Genomic DNA, 17,224 nt, shown 5'->3' with positions numbered 1-17,224 from the left:
CTTTTCAAGCGGCAGGACTGTAACAGAAGCTGTATGGAGGATCTGGTGGATGGTCTTCCTCAACTTTCTGCTGCAGATCGGGCGATTTTGGATACTTGAGTTTCATTGGAAGAGCTAACTGCCACTGTTGGACAAATGGCTTTTGGAAAAACTCCAGGTTTTTCCAAAAAAAAAACCCTCTGAACCTTAAGTACCCCTCTGAACCTTAAGTTGTCCTCTTAAGGTTCAGAGGGGTATTAGACAAGGATGTCCTCTTTCCGGACAATTGTATTCTATTGCAATTGAACCCCTTTTACATAAACTGCTCTCTGTTTTAACTGGTGTTATTCTTCCAGTTATCCCTAATCATTCAGGTTTAGTGGTCTCTGCTTATGCTGATGACATAAACATTTTTATTAGAAACTCCATTGATAATACAAAACAATATAATTTTAATTTTATTAATTTGGGCATTATTATGCAACTTTTAACGGATTTGTATGAAACTACCGATTTGCTGTCTAAATGATTCCATGAATAATTTTCTGTCCACTTGGGAGCATATATAGAACAATCAAATGTTATTCCCAGATAATCAGTTGAACCTTTACAGTGGGATAAAAAAGATGAGACGGTGACATTATGGAAAGGTAATATACCCGGTCATGATAAAGCAAAACACTAAAATTACAATTTGCAAATGCACTCAGTGACAAAGACCTTATTTTGTTGCAGTTGTCCTGGAGACTGATACGATTGAAATTTAAAGTACTTCTTGATTCTGAGTTCATACAAGTTGCTAAATGTTAGAAAGTTCACATATTATTATGACCTGAGGATTTTTAAAAAAAAATTCGATGAAAAAGTGGATTTTTAAGGCTTTTTTAGCTCAAGGCTCATAAAAAAATGTTGCGTGACCGATGACGTAATATGTGGGTAGGCGTTGATCTGTTGACATGGTAACAAGATACTTCCTGGTTGCAAACTTGCTTTCTCAAAGACAAATAGACGGATTAAACATGGCTTAAAAGTGTGTGGCTTATGGTTGGTCAAATACCAACAAGGATAATGTCTCTTTACACACATTTCCGAACCCAAAAAGTCCCGGTGTGCGAAATTCAGTTCCCCTGTGAAAATCTGTTCCCCTCTGTGTTTGGAGCGCTGCAGCCAGAGAGGCGGGGTTTCACGGAGCTTCTGATCGGTTTCTTGGTAAAACAACTCATATAATCATGTCAAGATTGTAACATTCAGTTTAATCGGCAGCTGTTGTTTACAAAGTTGTAAAATAAAAATAAATAAACGCAGCTGAAATGTCCATTCTCTCCTCTCCTCCACACTCATCGCGCAGTGAAGCGGAGAAATCTCGCCGTCATCACAGCAGCCTGCTGAGAAGCGACATGCTCTCTACACTACCTCTCTGCACGGCGCTGCTGTGCTGAGAGGTAGTGAGCAGCATGGGGGTTCCGAACCGAAAGGGCTATGGGTCTATCCCCACAGCCCTTTCGGTTCAGAACCCCCACCCCTGGAGAATATGAGCGCCACGGCGCAACAGATAAATGCGCGTCCGCTCTCAGAGCGCTCACGTCAAGATTATTTAGTAAAATTCCGGGAACACATAATGCTGAAATGAATGTTATGGTTTGTGCTAAATGTACATCTTTTATATGTGCTGTTTTGGCGGATTTCAGCCGTCATAAACGATGCCAGACAATCGAGTTTCAACGAGTTGTTTCCGTGTTTACATCCGAATGGTCAGCCATGACCGCGATTATGAGCACCAATTCCAATTATACATTAGCAAACCATTCCGTTTATTCTCCTAAAATGTTTTTCTCAGACTTACCCGAATCGTAACAGACGCTTGCGCTGTCTTTCGTGTTAAAATCATCACTTTGTGAATCGCCATCTGAACTTCTCGTGGTGTTCTCCATTAAACTCTCTGTAGCGTAGCCTGGGCAACGCCCACAAACTACGTCATTGACCCAAAGTATGGATTTTCAGCCTAGCGGTCGCCGAGGGGCTATTTTAAGTCCTTAAAAAAACTTTTAACGGCGCAATCACGATCTTAAAGCTACATTTTTTGAAAATATTGTCACTAATGCATGGATTTCCGAGTTGGTCGATCTCAGAATCAAGAAGTACTTTAAGTGTTTTGCCATTACAACCATTAATAAATTTCTATGCTTGGGAATAAATCCCAACTTGGAAGTATGGAGGCAGCATTATCATGTTGTTTGGGTATTTTGCTGTAGATGCAACATTATGTGAGAAACATTAGAGAGAAACATTATGTGGATAATGTTGAAGTAACATCTCAAAACAGGAAGTTTATGTTTGGGTGAAAACGGGTCTTCCAATGGACAGTGACGGCAAGCATACTACCAGATTTGTCACGGAGTGGCTTAAGGACAACAAAATCAATTCTTTAGAGTGCCCATCACAAAACCCTGATCTGAATCCCAATGAAATATTTGCGGGCAATTCTCAAAAGGCGTGTGAGCAAGGACGCCAACAGTCTGGACTCAGTTACACTGGTCCCGTCGGGAGGAATAGACCAAAACTCCAGAAAAGTATTATAAGAATCTTAGAGAAGAACACTTTAAATGTCTGAATCAAACTGCACACACACACACACACACACACACACACACACACACACACACACACACACACACACACACGCACACACACACACAAAGTAATGTTCTCAAATTCCAATGCAAACTTTGAGGAATGTAAACAAATACTCCTATTGTTCTGGCATTTAGCAAACAGAAATAATTTTGCTAGGCCTAACTTAGTCTGAATTATTGTCAGAAAGTCAGCGTAAAAAAATGTGATGTGCATTTTACACAGTGTAAGTAAACTATTGATTTCAACTGTACAACTCATCTAAATATTTTGCCAGCTCAGCAAGAAGTAATATCCCCTCTCTTGAGTTTTTCTCCTACTATCTGACACATATTTAGGAACATCACAGCGGTATGTTGTAGAAAACAAGCTCGACTCCACATGCTGCCTTGTTTGTCTGTTCCAATGTCTCTCTCTTTGTCACTCACAGCAGGTGACTGGAGAATAACACAAAAAGAAGATTAGTACTCACTGCATGTTGTCTTTATGAATTTCATATGAAAATTATCCAAAGATTATTTAGCAGACATCGATTCTTCCTTGCATGGTATTAATGAAAGCGTGAATTAAACGGACAACGATTAATAGGACATTTAAACATGAGGCCCATCGAATGTTTGACTAGTCAGTAAATATTTATGCTAAAGCTAACTTTGGGTCAGGACTTAAAAAAGAAAAGTATCTTTTAAATCATTATCTCATCTGCTCTGCTCTCATCAAAATCATAGTTATTATCAAGCACCATACAGTATTTGAACCACAGCAAGAATGCTCTGAGTTGAAGATATTTTGGAGCATGTACAATGTGTGGCTGTGATGATAGGAAAAGAGGATCCAAATCCGATTTTTTTTCACAACTTCTGCTGCATTGTGATTGAAGTGAAAAAAGGACGCATTTTTTTTCTTCTTGGGTGAAATGTAATTGATGAATATCAGCCTACAGTATAGAATGTCAAAGAAGATATAGTGATAGGGTTTGGAGGAATGAAGGTAAGTAAAATAATTTTTCAGGCAAAGAAATACTACTTCCACCTGCTCAATGACAGGCTTATAAAACATTTACCTTATCAGTGTTCTGCAAAATAAATATCTTGGAGTTTTGATATATTAAATGCAGTTTTTAAGATTACCTTGGAAACCAAGATTACATTAAAGATGCCAGCTTAGTAGATGCATGTTTTTTTACTTATAAATCACATTTTATGACATGCAGCAAAATTAAACAACCTCAAGATGGTTTTTCAGAGCTCACACGACATTTCCTACAAATTCGACTTTGGGTGGAAAGGGATGTCTTCATTATAAAAAAAATTACAGAAGAAGAAGTCAATATTTTAATTCAAAGAAAGTTGGTGGGAGACCGTGTCTTGGCAGGTTTACAATTGTGACAAACGCTTTCCATTTTTTTGGATTATATATTTAGCTACCCAGCCTACATTAAACATTTTAAGCAAAACAACTGTGTTTTGTTACCTCCTCCCGGTTTTCTCAGACAGAACACATTAAAATATTTGGCTAAACTAATAAATAAAAGATTTTCTACCCTGCCCTGAACGAAATTATGAAATGCATGTAAACATAGTTGTTTTGCTTAAATATTTAATGTAGGCTGGGCTGTTATAATATTCTATGAGGGCACCCTGCATGTCAAATAGTGACAAGAAGAGGACACCCTGTGCATCAACTTGTGACTCTGAAGGAACCTGACCAAGCATCAATATATGATGAATAGGGAGTGAGAATGTGTTGACTGCACAGGTGAATTTGGAACGCAATTAAGCCTGGTACTGTCATGATTTGGGTTTGGTTATGTGTTTTGTTTGTTATTTGATTAATTACTTTACTCTCCTGCCTTAAGTTCAGTTTCTAATTTTGGTTCTGTCTTAGTGTTTGATTTTGTTTTAGGTTATAAGTTTATCTGGCCTGCTCAGACCATTTATGTCACCAGTCTAAGTTCAGTTCACCTGCCAGCATTCTTTTGTCTTCCTGTCACTCCCCTTCACCAGTCACCATCCAATCGGCTTCAGTTTACTCCCAAGCACTTCCCTGTTCCCGATTAGCTCCACCCATGTCAGTAATTAGTTTCACTCCATTCACCTGATCACCCCCTTACTTATACCTGCCTCTGCCTCCTGCAATCTGCCACATCATTGTTTGTTTCTGCCATGTCCATGGGTGAGTTTTGCCAGCATTCCCTGTACTGTGTTTTTCCTCCCTTATCAAATTGCCTGCTTTTTTGCCTTGGACTGTTTTTTACCACAAGCTTTGTTTTTGTCCTGCCCTTCATTTTTGCCTGCCTGTCTTGGTTTCTGCTCACATCTGTTTTTGGAAAAATAAACCTTCTTTAACCTAACCTCTGCTTGTCTGGTTGAATACTGGGTCCTCCTGTCTCTGGTCCGTGACAGAATGATGTGGCCATAACCGGACCCATCGCCAGACAAGTACGTTGGTTTTTTTTTTTTTTTTCTCTCCTCTTTTTCTTTTTTCCCACCATGACCCGACCACAGGAGGATCAGGCTCTATGGGAGAGGGTTTTTGCTCAGGTGGAATTCCTTCGAAGGCTGAGCAGAAAGCCTGAGAGGTTGGACATGGAGGCGATCAGGGCGGAGATCCCGTTCATCCTCCGTGAAGGACTTCATCCCCTGCCTATTCCCCGCCTGGTCCCTGCCTCACAACTTCGCCTAGCAGCGCCCAGCCGGGTTTCCCCTGTGCCACCCAGCAGTAGTCCAGCAGCTGCATCACACGCCACGGCCCAAGTCTGCGTGGGTGTGGAGCACGCTGCGCCGCCGGGCACAGAGGTTCCTGCCGCGCACGCCACGGCCCAGGTCTGCGTGGGTGCGCGCACTGCTGCTGCCTGTGCGGAGACAGTGCATGTCGGAGCATTGGGCACAGAGGTTCCTGTTGCACACGCCACGGCCCAAGTCTGCGTGGGTGTGCATGCTTCAAGACCTCTGGCCTTCGCCGATGTCCCATCTCAGCCTGGGGTTTCTGACTCACCGGAGCTCCATGAGGGGGTCCAGGAGGACCTGCCTCTTCTCAAGCTCCATGAGGGGGTCCAGGAGGACCTGCCTCTTCACAAGCCCCAAGAAGGGGTCCTGGAGGACCTGCCCTCAATCCCAGCCCCAGTGCCTGCTCCCCGTAGCTTTAGCGCACCGTCTCCAGTGCCAGCTCCACGTAGCTTTAGAGCACCGTCTCCAGTGCCAGCTCCTCGTAGCTTTAGCGCACTGTCTCCAGTGCCAGCTCCTCGTAGCTTTAGCGCACTGTCTCCAGTGCCAGCTCCTCGTAGCTTTAGCGCACTGTCTCCAGTGCCAGCTCCTCGTAGCTTTAGCGCACTGTCTCCAGTGCCAGCTCCTCGTAGCTTTAGCGCACTGTCTCCAGTGCCAGCTCCTCGTAGCTTTAGCGCACTGTCTCCAGTGCCAGCTCCTCGTAGCTTTAGCGCACTGTCTCCAGTGCCAGCTCCTCGTAGCTTTAGCGCACTGTCTCCAGTGCCAGCTCCTCGTAGCTTTAGAGCACTGTTGCCCGAAGCCTGTAGCCAGGCCCTGCCCGAAGCCTGTAGCCAGGCCCTGTCCGAAGCCTGTAGCCAGGCGCCCCCTGTAGCCGGTAGTCCGGCGCCGTTCCCAGCTTTTAGTACAGCGTCGTCCTTAGCGTTTAGTCCGACGCCAGGGTCTGTTTTCTCCCTCTCCAGGCGAAGGCCTCCGAAAGCCCTGCTCCGCCGGCGTTCTCTGGGAGGTCCGCCGGAGAACCCGACACGCCGGGGCCGTGCTCCGAGACGTCCGCCGGAGAACCCGACACGCCGGGGCCGTCCTTCGGGACGCCCACCAGACATCCTGTCTCGCCTGGGTCATCCTCCGGGACGCCCACCAGACTCTTGTTTTGTTCTGTTCTCTGATTGTTTCTGTTTTCGCCCTGTGGTTGGTTTGTGTTTGGACATTTGTTTGATTCTGACCCTCCGTCCTGAAACCCCCTCCACCCGCCCGGTCCAGTCTGTTTTCTTTCTTTTCATTAAGGTCGTCTGGAATCCGCCCTTGAGGGAGGGGCTCTGTCATGATTTGGGTTTGGTTATGTGTTTTGTTTGTTATTTGATTAATTACTTTACTCTCCTGCCTTAAGTTCAGTTTCTAATTTTGGTTCTGTCTTAGTGTTTGATTTTGTTTTAGGTTATAAGTTTATCTGGCCTGCTCAGACCATTTATGTCACCAGTCTAAGTTCAGTTCACCTGCCAGCATTCTTTTGTCTTCCTGTCACTCCCCTTCACCAGTCACCATCCAATCGGCTTCAGTTTACTCCCAAGCACTTCCCTGTTCCCGATTAGCTCCACCCATGTCAGTAATTAGTTTCACTCCATTCACCTGATCACCCCCTTACTTATACCTGCCTCTGCCTCCTGCAATCTGCCACATCATTGTTTGTTTCTGCCATGTCCATGGGTGAGTTTTGCCAGCATTCCCTGTACTGTGTTTTTCCTCCCTTATCAAATTGCCTGCTTTTTTGCCTTGGACTGTTTTTTACCACAAGCTTTGTTTTTGTCCTGCCCTTCATTTTTGCCTGCCTGTCTTGGTTTCTGCTCACATCTGTTTTTGGAAAAATAAACCTTCTTTAACCTAACCTCTGCTTGTCTGGTTGAATACTGGGTCCTCCTGTCTCTGGTTCGTGACGGGTACAGGTGGACTAGATAAGACTCATTAGTTGAAGCAGAAGACACGAGAGATGTGGTGGCCCCAAAGCACAAACATGGCAGGAGAAAAAGTCATTACACGACTATAACAAAATACAGAACATGTTTACAATCGGCGTTTTGTTTTAGTTTTGTTTTTCAGCCTTTTCTTGTTGTTTATTATGTTCTCAAGCTCTTGCCATAATCTATTATTAATTTCTTAGTTCAGATTTGTGTTGCATGCTATGTACATTTTTTTTATCTTATTCTTTTTAGATCTCTGGTTATCTTTTGCTCTTGGTTAATAGCAATGGCAGCTCCAGAGATTTTTTTCTGCAGGTGCTAAAGGGGGGGGGGGGACTAATAATTTTGGTTCCTACATTTCTCAACACACAGACACAAGCACAAACAGAGGTTCACCCAGAACTATGACATCTACAACAGTCACAAATAAAGTGGATAGTGAATATGTGGCATTCTGCTATTCAATTAAGGCATATACAAAAATACCATATGCCTCAATAGTGTACTATGTAAACTGTTATAATGAATTCACTGTATTATGTTTCCCCAGATGTATCTGTATATGTGGAAAATGTTGATCAAGTCAGCTTTTCGGTCAAACTTTGCTGTAGCACTCCTTAACGCCCCATGGTGCTGCCACTGGTTGATAGATTATTTGTGTCTCAGCTTTATAAGTCTACGTTCCTCAGCGTCCTATATGACCTTCTGCCTCAGCTGCTCCTCGTTGTCCTCTAATCGTCACACTGGATTATAATGTCATTCTCCTCACTTCTTTCAGTATTTCAGTTCACTGTTGATCATTGTTTTCTGTTTAAAAAAACAGAAAACTCCATTAGAGTGCTTGTTACTTTCCTGTTTCTATCCGTTTCCGTTCTCATTGATTTGCCTGTGCTCCAAGTTTTCTTTGTGCACTGAGTCCTTTGCTTGTTGTGCTCCCCTGTGAGCTTATATTTTTTTCTTATTTAATAAATCTCCATGTTTATTCCTGTTTGCATGGGGTTTAACTCCTAAACCGCCAAATATGACCGCATATCTCCATCAAAAACATACAAGAAAATTGTAATTTCTTTAAGGTAAAATTAGTGATATTTGTGTGTAGCTACTTCTGCCTGACACCCAAGACCTTTGTCTCTATGTGTTAAAAGATTAGATTATTTTTTAATTCATACCTTATAATAAAGACAACCCTCTTGACCCAAAATGGAATCTGTGTGAAATGTTCAGTGAGCTATGCAAACAACATCTTGATAAGTTATTTAATTTCCAGCATGCCTGGAAGTATGATTTATTAGTAAATATTCATGCATCTACTAAGTGGTGGTAAATCCACGCTGTGGGAAAGCTTTTCTTAGCAGGGACAGGGGAGCCGGTCCGAGCTGGTGGGGAAATGCCTGGAGCTAAATACCAGGCATACCTGGAGGAAAACCTGTTCAAAAAACTTGAGACTGTGGCGAAGGTTCATCTTCCAGAAGGACAGCAACCCTATAAATATTCAGAGTGAAAATGGAATATGTAAAATCAAAGTATATGTATGTGTTATGCCCAATTTAACTTAAAACTGAGTATCCTTTTTCTTCTACGTCACAGTGATGCACTAAGTTATGGTAATGCATCACATAATATCCCATTAAAATAAATTGAAGTGTGGTTATAACATAGAAAAGTGTGAAGAAGTTCAAAGTGTATGAGTACTTTTGCATTGTGCACACAAACCATAATCAGACTTGTGCTAATATTCATCCTTTTTCTTGTCTTCATGTATTTAACATTAATATCAAAACGTTGTGTCTTGCAATGTCCAGTGACCCTTTGTCCCATAGAACTAATTAAACATCCACTACCTTGTGTTATTGTGTACATTTGCCATCTTACTGTTGTTTAATTTTATGGAGAGCATGACAATGTTATCTGAGGCTAAGTTTTGTCCTGGATGTAAGAGCTTGCCATTGTTTTGTTGTGAAATCTCTAAACAAATAGCAAATATCTCCAGCAGGTATGACTGCCTTTCCTGTTTCAAGTCTTCTGTGTATTAGTAGCAAGCTCAGTAATGATGTTGCTGGGGAAAGATCAGGCCATAAAACGATTTTTGCTGACAGCAATGGTAAAACCATTTTTTTCCTTATTTCTAGTAATCTTGGGGAAAAACCATTTGTTATAGCACCCTATGAATTTTGCATAAGGTTTGCATTAATCACAGACCTCTTTGGCTGTAGGTCCTCTCAGTTTAAAGATGGTTTATTGTGCAGCTGAAGTGCAGACTGTTTCGGGGGAATGCATTTTCTAGCTTTGCTAATGTGAGCTGGTTTGCATATTTAAGGGAACCACTACTTTCAAATGTACATTTGTGTTGGGATTACAATGCAAGGGATTGAAGTGCTGCATAGTTCAACTATTTGAGGTGGCTAAATAAATCTGTGATCATTTTAAGCCCAGGAAGGCCACAGATGTGATTAATATCTAAAGCAAAGGAACAACAATGTGTTTGTTGGTGCATATCCTTACACTGATGTTATTAAAATCAATGTATTCACATTTTTTCTTGCTGGAATGCATGTGTAAATCTCTTAGCGAATACGTCTGTGTACATCTCCCTGCGTCACAAAGGTTGTGTGGAGCAGATTAACAGTGTTATGCTTTATCCTTTTGTGAACCACTTGAGGGTTAGGCTCCCCATGAAGAAAGCAAAGATCCTAACCGGGCACAGTCACTCAATGCCACTTTTTGATGAGTCTGTCACTCATCACTAGGAGTCCCTCCATCTCCTCACTGCTCACACACTGCTCAGCGGTGTCACTGACCGGCAAATAATGAGTAGTGACAGCCAAGGACAACCCGACGCTCAGCCTCAGCCTTGGACTTGAGTCACCATGCAAAACACACACACACACACACACACAAGGCAGCAGATGTTCGTTTCCATAGACAGGCCTTTACATACACGCTAGCACATTTAAAAACTTGCGAAAACAGCCATGGTATAAAAAAGATAATATTGTTCAGCCTAAGTTTTTTCAGTTTGCATGTATAAAGCCTTCCACATATTAGAATGTGAAATAAGAGAACCCAAATGCATTTTAATTCAAATATATTCCTACTATGAACTACAAACACATTTCAAAGTTTTAATTTATGATGGTTTACAGGTTCATAGTCTCATAGCACACTTTAAAAAGGAACTTGCTATAAGATGGTTACAGATTGTTGACAGTCACCTGAACTTTGATAAATACAAACTGCATGTTGTCCTTTCCTCAGGGCAAGGTTTGTTTTACACACACATTTGTACAAAAATATTGTATGTATCTGGTTTCCCTTGAAACATATTTCCTGGCCAGCAAGCCTTGGATGACTGCATTTACAGCCACAGAGATGTGGTAACAAATATAATTTATGATATTTAATTTATTTTTCATATAGGGTTTCATTTACAGAACCATTTCATTATTTGGAATTTATTTATCACCATTACATTGTATTTAAAAAATAGTGTGCACATTTTGGTTTACCCTGTTTTGTTATGTTTAATTTATACTCTGAGTGTTTCAGTTGGTCTAGTCCCTTGGCTAAGTAACCAGCAGGTGGCCAAGGGGCTGAGCTGATTTGGGCCATACCACATCAGTGCTATGGGGGGAAATTGGGTTTTGCTTCATTTGGTTTAGTTAGGTTTGTGTATGTTTTGCCCCATGTGTTTCTTTTGTGGACTGATCAGCCACTATTTAAGTTCCTCTTGGTCTCATTAAGGCAGGTCAGTTTCTTTGAGTCAATTCTGTTACCAGTTATTTTGAGTAGTTTTTGTTCCTTTGACCTCTTTTCTGGATCCATTTTGTACTTGCTACATTTTATCTTTTTTTGGGGTTAAATAAAAGAACCCTGTTTTTTGAAAATACACCTGTGCCTGTCCTTACTTCTCGGTCCATCACAAAGCCTCAGTTCAGTGCTCTCCATTGAGCTAAATAAACTTTGCCATAAACTGTTATTTAGCAAGGCATCAGCATTACCCCTAAACATTAATGATAAAACATGCATGGTCACTAATGTAATTTTTGAGTTGAATAAAATTCTGCCAACATGTGGCTCTTGTATACAGTTGGGCAGGCATGGACTGGTAATCGGGCGTACCGGGCATTTTCCCGGTGGGCCGACGTGCTGTTTGGGCCGGCAGACCCGACATGTATATTAATAATATGTATTATTATTATTATTATTGTTATTATTTTATTTTATATATCGGCCTCGTTACATTTGCATAATGCATGAAGAAAAAAAAATCAGCAGTGCAAGAGTCTGTTCCGATCATCCGGCCCTTACCACAGGCTACTGCAGCCCATTGGTTATCATCCCTGACAGTCTAAAGGGCTAGGCCAATCATAAAGTAGAAAAACACCTTCATGCTCCATGTGGAACTTTGTGCAGCGGTGTTCACAGTAGTAATGGATAAGAAACGCAAGGGAGGCGCGAAAAAAAGAAACGAGTTCTTCAAACGGACGCTGCGAAATGTGTCAAACTGACTGACATGTTCCCAACAGCAGGCCCTTCATCTGCTCCGGTGTCTGATGTAAAATATGGTGGTGGTGGTTGTAGTCAGTGACGTGCGGTAGGGTTCATAGCTGGTGAGGCACTGACGTCATCAGAGTCAGATTTACAAATATATACACTCTACAGAGTAGACTCATTGCAAAGTGCTGAAGGAGACTGATTGAGCCAAATCAATTCACCAAGAGACATGGAAAAAATATTGATTCTTTGATGAAAAAATAAAACTAAATTATTTGTCATTTGATTGGTAACAGTTTATGAGTTATGATGGATTTCTGCATTTGTAACACATTCTAAAACTATAACCCACATTACGCACATTTGATTACAACAACAAAACATGAATAATTATCGCTGTCTTACCTCTACTTATAAATGAAGTCCATGCGGCGCTCTTTCTGAACAAAAATATTGTCATTTTCCGGTAAAAGTTCTCTTTATCTTCTTCAGTTTTAAAAGTCGCTCAGTCTCAGTGGAGCTCACTGCCAGGGAGGAAAGCCTTCCCTGATCAGTCCTGTTCCGGCTGTATGTTTAGAGTCTTTTTAGTGCTTTACTTGTTTAACAAAACTCGCTAATAAAGCATCAATAACTTGCTGTCACTCTACTGTTTTAGGATCAGGAGAGGCCAAGGAACTGCCGGCCTCACCTACAACCAGTTCCTTGCCGTTTATGATCGCCCAGCAGCACGAAAACATGTTACCTGCACACAGTTTGATGACCAAAACACAATTCGTAATCCACATATATTAAATTGTGGAAAATCAGTTCATAATTGTTTGAACAATTGAATTTATGATCTAGAGACAGGAAGATGCATTCACAGAATGGAAGCCAGAGCAGTTAACATGGGATTGCGCAATCTCAGGGGATGCTAAGCTCTCTGCGGCCTCACCGGCTTCGCTATCAAGCACCACCAAGGATTTACATGAAAAATAGCGAAAAGAGAGGTTGGTTGGTTTATCCTATCATCATTACATAGTTTGGGGCTCTGAAAACTGTCCGGCTTACCTCAAGGTATTGCACAGTTGGTATACACATTCAGTACACAAAAAAAAAAAAAAAAAAATGTGGTGGGCCGATTTTTTGTGCCAGTCCACCCCTGCAGTTGGGTAGTGTTGAAGCCATATTTATCTCAAAGTCAAACAGCACGGCATTTTCCACAGTTGGCTGTGCCTTTTTGCTCTGACAGAAATACAGCACTTAGAAGAACAAGAACATTTTCAGTGTTATTTGGGAACAATTCACATTAAACATTCAAAAACACATTTTATCAATCATAGTATTTTATGTGGAGGCTCTAGAACTCATTGTATAAGGGCAAAAAAACCCAAAAGTACTGTATTTTCAGGCTATATGGCACACTTAAAATCCTTTTTAATCCATTTTCTCAATAGCTGATGCACCTTATAATCCGGTGCACCTTATTTATCATTGCCGTTGTGCTTTTTGACTGATTTTATGTGGTATAATGCGCTCAAAAATCTGTTAAAAAGTGTAAGTACGACTTTGGTTAACAAGGAAGCTGCTCAATGCTCAAAGAATATTCGAAGAATTACGGTACACTGTGTCACTACCTGATCGGACCCCTGAGCAGTCTACAAGACTGCCTGATTGTAATATCTAAACTTGAAGTGCATTCATGTAAGGCAGCTTTCGCCCCCGGAGTATGTGCTAGCAACAATAAACCAAGTAAGTTAATTCAATATAAAAGTTTCGTTTTAGCCTTATGTTAGAAACAGGGCAGTGTAGTCCAACTACTCTGTCCTCCCGGCAGAGACGGATAGTTCTACCTCTCAGGAGAGAGCGGTGTTAAGGAGGAAACGCACCGGTCGCATTACGGCGCATAAGCGGTGTAAAGCAGCATATGTGCGTCTTACACTTAGGTTAGCTTTTCAGTCAATTAATGCACACTTGAAGCATAATACGCATGTACAACGTCCATATTTATGCTATGCAACGGCTAAATTAGATTGAAGTTCTAATTTCAGACTTGTCTACGCTCCTTTTTGTCAGGGAATGAACGGGAAAACATTCTTTGTCAAAATGCACTTCCGGAAGTATCCCAAAATAAGAATCGTCGAGAATAAAGCGCCATGGGTGATGTAGCTATGACAAGCTAACAAGCTAATAAAATATAATATGCGATTTCTAATCAGATATGGTCAAAACACGGACTTTTAGATGATCAAAATATTGGTAATTTGTCTTTCTTTAATTACTTACCTGTGGCAAAAGTTTTTCTCTCCGCAGAGTCACGCAGTTGTGGAGCGTACCTTGCTGCCTCTGGTGTAAATTTACACTTTTGAAAACACACCCATAAGCCGTGCCGCTTACATTACGTGGCTAGTGTATTTCCTACTGAAAGTGACCAGATTTGATTTCTGTAAATAAAACTGCGGACATCTCTGATTTTGTTAAACACAGAATCTCTGCCTGGGGTTAGTTTTTTTTTTTTTCTGAACTTCAACTCCAACGGCGAAGGTGCGTTCGGCAAAGCTCCACCACGTCGGGACAGCGGCAAGACTGGGTAAATATAACTTGTTGCGCTAAACTGTTTTTACTCCATCATGATACACTGAAATTGCCATTTCTGAGGACATCTTTTGCCAGGGACAGGTCATCCAAAAGAGGGTCTGTCCCTGGAAATCAGGCACATCTGGTCAAGCTACCGGAGGGGTGGAGTGATATTACACACTTGGGAAGAACATGTAATGTGCTTTATAATCTGGTGCGTTTTATATGTGGACAAAGACACATAGACACGTTAATTCACGGTGCACCTTATAATCCGGTGCGCTTTATGGTCGGAAAAATACGGTAGACATAGGGGTGTAACGACTTCTCATGACAGGAGATCCTGCAAATGAATGTGCAGGATCTCCTGTTTCTCTTCTGTCTTCTATTTTAATGGCAAATATTCTACTGTCCAACTATTTTTATTTTTATTTTGCAATGTTACTTGAGTGTGTTTTGTATATATCCAGTCCACTGTTGTATTACCTAATCTTTTCTACATGTCACATGCACCTTGAGTCTGCACAAAATTCCTTTTAACTATATGCTTTATATAGTGGAAGTTGATCTTCTATGTTCAGTTAAGCTGAACTGAATCTAAATTGATTCTAGTTTAATATCTAAAATACAAAATAATCTAAGAACACGAACCTGAATGAGATTATTTTAGATTGAATAGGCATACAATTTTTGAACAAATTTAAAAAAAAATAAAGAAATCGAGCATTTTTGACATTAGAATTATGCAAACATAAAAAATTATTTTCTGATGTTCTCAAGCCTGTATTTGTGTTGAGTATGATAATTTTCCCTTTCTGTTAAAGATGAGTTTTCCTCTCCACTGTCACTTCATGCATGCTCAGTATGAGGGACTGCTGCAAAGTCATTGACAATGCTGATGACTGTCCACTGTGGCTCTACACTCTTTCATAAGTAAATGCCGCTTTTCAAAACTTGATGCAATCTGCTGGATTTTCTTAGATAAGAAACATTTTGACCAATTTGAAAGATTTGATTGAATTTGAGTTTGTAAAGTGCCTTGAGATGACATGTGTTGTGAATTGGCACTATATAAATAAAATGTAATTGAATTGAAATAATTTTCCATCAGACCAATACAAATGTAATAGAAAATGTAGACTTAATGAGAACAGGTTTTATAACTGCTTTAAGGTTATCATTTTAACAGGAACTTTTATTCTGAAAAACAGCCTTCCTCTGAATGCAAATTCAAATTTATTGAATCTGAGTGTAGATATTACAACACAGCTCGCAACTGTCTTTTCTTGCTTTCAGTCCGTAAATAAAAAAAATTGCTTTTGAAAGTCATGGTCATTATGCTTAGCATAATTTTAACTCTTGACTGAATCAACAACAGGTTAACAATTCAGCAAACACAAACTTTTGTTCATTGGTAGTGAATGAAAAATACTATTGGTAGTTACATAATCTTTCAGTTTAGAATGTTTACATTTCCTATGATAACCAAATTGCATTAGAGCAGTAGAAAAAAAAGTTTAAAAGCCACTCTGACCACTCATTCCTGGTAAAATGTTTTGAAAATCAAAGTAGGGTGTTGGTGGCCTAGTGGTAAGAGCAGCACGCTTGAACTCTGAGAAGGTTGCAAGTACTTGGTTTGATCCCTGCAGATTGCCATTGTGTGTCCCTGAGCAAGACCCTTAGCCCAGTTTGCTCTGCAGATTGCTCTCCGGGCACTGTGATAGCTGCCCACTGCCCCCTAAGGGATGGGTTAAATGCAGAAGACAAATTTCATTGGAATGTACAATTGCAATGACAACTAAAGATTTCTTCTTCTTTTAAAGGGTCAAGTTGACTAAATTGTTGCCCTTCTCAGCGACAGCTGCCATCATTTTTGTATATCATTACAGAATAATTTTGGTCCACTCTTGTCTGCAGCATTATATTAATTGAATCTCAATCAAGTCATAATATTGTTTCATTTTGAGGTATTTTAAGATCAAATTACCATGTTAAATTGAAATTAGATGTCCTCATTAAGGTGGGTTTATTTTTCCACTATTGATATTGTGGCAATAAGAGTGTTCTACAAAAATGTATAGAGTTTGTATTCATTAAACAAACATAAGAACTTGCCTGTTATATTTAATCATGACATCTCCTAGGTGGAAGAGATAAAGTAATGACTCTATGTCTTATTCCGTAAAATATTATACTGTATGTGTGAGTGTGTCCTTGAAAAGCAAGATTGGGTTTGATATTAAAAGATTTACCAGTGAAGAGAACCTCTCCCATATTGAAGCATGATGCGTTGTTGAGCAACTAAAGCATACATTATTGAAATAACTTATCTCGTCATAGAAATCTGAGGAAAGTCTAAGGTTCATATTGGTCTGATTTAGTGCTGCTGCTGCGAAATGCAAGGTGACATAACAGGCAAAATGGCGAGTGAAATGCAGTAAAATTAATAATAAATGCAGACTTTTGTCTCTGGCAGTAAAATGGGACTTGACTGTGTAATTTCCCCTCCTCATTATACAGGAATTGCATACTTCTAAAAGCCAGAGTAAATTTTAAAAGTCAGAGGAATTGCTGAGACAGATTTTAATGGCAGGGTCTGAAAAACCTTTGCATATGCTCTTGAGAACAATTTAAGTGAAAGCATCACAGGACACTTACTTTGAGTGCGAGCAGTTCATAAGATTCAATAAAAAGGGACAGGAATTTAACTGTGTGAGAACTGTGCTTTTATATAAGGGCTCTATTTTGTTAAAAAAAATGCAGGTCTGTAATATTAACAAATATAACATCCAAGTGACCCTCACAGAAAAGGGCTGCACTTGCTTTGTGCAAAGGCCTTTGCACGTTCACACTTGAAAGTGGTGAGTCTGTTATGAATTTAGGAAA

The sequence above is a fragment of the Fundulus heteroclitus genome, unplaced genomic scaffold (assembly GCF_011125445.2).
Source record: "Fundulus heteroclitus isolate FHET01 unplaced genomic scaffold, MU-UCD_Fhet_4.1 scaffold_112, whole genome shotgun sequence".
In the NCBI taxonomy this organism is placed as follows: domain Eukaryota; kingdom Metazoa; phylum Chordata; class Actinopteri; order Cyprinodontiformes; family Fundulidae; genus Fundulus; species Fundulus heteroclitus.
The sequence above is the reverse complement of the archived record's forward strand: the minus strand, read 5'-3'. Positions refer to the sequence as shown.